Below are 4,177 nucleotides of genomic sequence, written 5' to 3'. Positions count from 1 at the left end.
CGGGTTCGAATCCGACCTGCGGTCATTTCCCGATCCCAACCCGTCTCTCTCTCCCACTTGCTTCCTGTCTCACTCTCCACTGTCCTGTCCAAATAAAGGCAAAAAAGCCCAAAAACTATAAAAAAAAAAATATATATATGTGATTAATTTAGATTAATTAATCACAGAACATGTAATTAATTAGATTATTTTTTTTAATCGATTGACAGCCCTAATAAAAACGTATTTATTTATTTATTTGTAAAGTATTTAATTGCAGCAATTTACTAATGCAGCCTATCTGACGATTATTCTTGTCACCATTTATTGTAATCATTAACCATTCCCTTAGCTTCCCTTATGACAGTCAGCCTAATACATTTTTTGCAGGCAAATCTGTGGCATAGCGCAGTGAAATGCCATCAGCCAAATTGGCCCGAATATAAGAGATTTTTTTCTTTCAAAATATGTCTTTTCAAAAAAATGGTATCTTGTATTCGGGGCCTAGACAAAAAAAAAAAGGAAAAACCTGTAGATGGCGCTGCATAGATATTTTGTAATAAGTGTTTTCAATTAAGTTAGCAGCCATTATCCTTCTTCACAACAATGTATCCCAAAAGATGAATGAATTTGATCTCATGCTGCTTTTATTTTATTGATTTCTTTTCCAAAAAAATTTGTTCTAAAAAGGGGGCGTCGTCTTATAGTCGGGTTCAATACGGTACTACTCAACCTTACAGTGGACACTGCAACATGTAAAATAACTACCCCTTTTTTTCTTTCAACTCTGCTGTTTTTGTAATGTAGTTTTGTAATGCAGATTAAACATTGTTTTATTGAAATATAAAGTCTCATTGTGATTAAACAAAAATGTTGACATACTGTAACTGGCATCCACTCAAGCACTGCTTTCAGGCATCCACACAGTTCATGCTCATGTGCTTTACCACCTTTAGGGTCACAGTGATGCCTTCTGTGCTAATACAATTCAAACCCACCATTCACTTTCATTTCTTCTCTGAGACAACACAATACTTTGAAGGTCTTTGGGCACATGAGTACATGAGTAAAAGATTTCAAGACAGAAACATTGATCATATTTTAATCTGTATTTATAAAAAAAAGTACTGTAGATTAGATTGATATGTTAAAATTATGATCGATAGTCTAATAATAGCTCAACATCCAACAGACTTAACTTGCCCTTCTCTGTCTTTACTTAGGACTTGACTTGTGACTTTCCAAACAGTGACTCGGTCCCACCTCTGAGACATACCATCACAAAATTGCCATAAACTGCAAAAAATATTATGTTACAAGTTGTTGCTAGGGTAATTAAGACGGTTGTTAGGGTGTTGCTAGGGTACATATGGTGATTGCTATGCAAAATAAAGTGGTTGCTATGCTCGTTACGAGGGTAATCATATTGATTACAATGTTTCCGCTAGATTTTTTTGTGGCCCATCTTCTGTCAGACTCAGGTCACGTTAACCCATTAAAACACCTGTTCACGTTGACAATAGAGAAACGCTTACTTTGTTTATGACAGAAGTTAAGTTTTGTGCCAACATGTTGTAGAAACACAATCCACAACACTGCCTTTATTTGGTGCAAATCTCCTTTACTTTATAGTCCGCAATTCACATTAAGCCTACTCCATCACCGCGAGTGCATACAAAATGTTTTTGGCCAAGTTTTGCCATTTACCTTAGTTACTACCAGACGTTGCATTTTTCCTGCGTCAATTCGCGATTGAGTGTGCATCTAATGTAACAGCGGTGTCTTCGTGGAGACATCCTCTCTCCAGTTTCATTTTTACTGTTGTTGCGAGCAACCTAATAGGCTACCATATGGGAAATACTTTCAATATGATCAGCTTCAGAAATGAATGGGTTTTCCTTAGCCTGTGCTACACCTTTCCACCAATTTGTGCGAAAATTTTAGTTTTTGCGACAAACATGTGCAGCACATGGAAGCTATTGATAGTGCATGCCACTAACGTCTATAAAAAACAATTTATTTATGGAATAAAACTAGACAGGTACCTCGGATTAGAATTGCTGTTTATTGTTAAACTGCAATTTTCAGCAGCCAGCGGAGGGCATTTAGCCTACTATGCTTCCGGACAATATTTTGCGTCTCCCCTACTGTAATTCTGAAGCAGTGGCACCGCTAAATGAAGTAGAAACACTGAGAAGAAAGTTAATGTTTTAAATAGGCTACATCAATACAATATATATGTGAAGTGAAACTGAACGGGCCAAATAACTTCTGACTAGTTTTAGGCTACTTATTGTTAAATTGCAATGTGAGCGGCAGCCAGCAGGATACGTCTGTAGGATTATTTAAAAAGCAACTGCAACTACATTGTGCGTCTGCCCTGATTCTCATACCGTGGGGGTATTAATTAAACCGTGGCGGGCCGCCATGCTAAAATAAACGTAGAGGAAACACTGGATTACTATGGTGTTGCTAGGTTGACATTATAGTTGTGGTTGCTAGGTTGTTGCTAGGGTAATTAAGATGGTTGCTAGGGTAGTTGTGGTGGTTGCTATTGTAACTCAAGTGGTTTCTAGGTAGGGTTGGGCACCGAAACATGGTTCTAATATGGCACCGGGGCCGACACAAACGGTAGTAACTGCATCGAATAACAACGTGGATTTCGGTGCCTCATTTCGGTGCTTAAATAGCGTTTTTTTTTTTTTTTTAATTCGAGGCATCACTGCATGTCATGCGCCATCTCTAACGTCTTGCTCTGATAGCAACACATCCAGATACAGTTAGCTAACATATGATAAACACTGGATATATAAACCAGAGGGGTGCACCACATGAGTGGACAGTGTTTGACAGCTTGCGTGAGCCCAAGTAGCTTACTTTAAAGCGATATCGCGAGCTCCTGTCAAAATCTAGCAGTGGGCCTAACTACATACAAGCAAAAGGCTATGAAACAACATCAACAGTAGGCTAGCCTAGCCTATACGTTACACAATATCCTTGCTAATGCGCTAACTGACATTTATTTGAAATGTTATCAGCAAAGTTGTAAGGTGAAAACTTTATTTTACGGTGTGTTATACAACATAATGGCATTATATTAATCTTTCATGTGCATGAGGTCCATATAGCATCACAATGAATATGAAGATCATGTTAAAAGTTAGCTGGCAAAAACAAATATGTTATACCTGATGTCACTGAGCTGTCAAAGAGGCTACGAAACCATCACCGTATGTTATCGCTAATTAAACTCAGCTGACTGGTGTTAGCGCATAGCCATAGTTGCTGTTAAAATGCCTTTTGCTGGGAATCTTAACACTTCAACACCGACATGTAGCCTAACATGTTCAAAACTACTGCGTGTTATGGGTTAAAACATACAATTTCTTGAAGCATTTGGCAACACACTGAATTAACTGGAAAGTAGAGTCCCTGTTAGATTAACTTGCTTGCAAATGCCGTTGTCCATGACCTGGCAGTTTTATGGCAAGCGGTTTTAACATACCTTATGGCAAACCGCCTACACTGGGTAAACTTGAAAGCAGAGCTTACCATTGTGTGTGCATGCATGGCAAGCTGTTTTAACATTTAAATGTCATAGGAGCAATGAGATATTGATAGTCAATTGAATATAACAGTTCAATTTCATGTTCAAATTTGTCTCATCAATAAAAAAAGCAATTCATGCTTTAGACCATTTTAATTTAAAATATTTGAAAAACAAAGTACCGGTTCAGGCACCGTTTCGGCACCGGCACCGTTTTAAAAGTATCGTTTTAGCACCGGTATCGGATAAAACCCAAACGATACCCAACCCTATTTCTAGGGCAATCATGTTGGTTGCCATGTTGGTTGCTAGGTTGTCATTTTAGTGGTTGCTAGACTGTTGCTAGGTTAGTTGTGTTGGTTGCTATGCTGGTTGCTAGGTTAATCTCATGCTTGCGATATTGGTTGCTAGGTTGTAACTGTGAAAGTGGTTGATATGCTGTTGCTAGGGTATTTGACATGGTTGCTAGGCTGTTGCTAGGGTAGTTATGGCGGTTGCTAGACTGTTGCTAGGTTAATCATGTTGGTTGCTATGTTGGTTGCTATGTTTTACTGTTAAAGTGGTTGCTTGGCTGTTGCTAGGGTACTTGAGGTTGTTGCTAGGTTGTTGCTAGGGTATCCATGGTGGCTACAATCAGAAAGGTGTTACTAT

The sequence above is a fragment of the Alosa pseudoharengus genome, unplaced genomic scaffold (assembly GCF_046254945.1).
Source record: "Alosa pseudoharengus isolate Yale_2024_CS ecotype anadromous, Long Island Sound unplaced genomic scaffold, YU_APseudo_1.1 YU_APseudo_1.1_scf_5, whole genome shotgun sequence".
Lineage (NCBI taxonomy): Eukaryota > Metazoa > Chordata > Actinopteri > Clupeiformes > Clupeidae > Alosa > Alosa pseudoharengus.
This window is presented reverse-complemented; position numbering follows the sequence as displayed.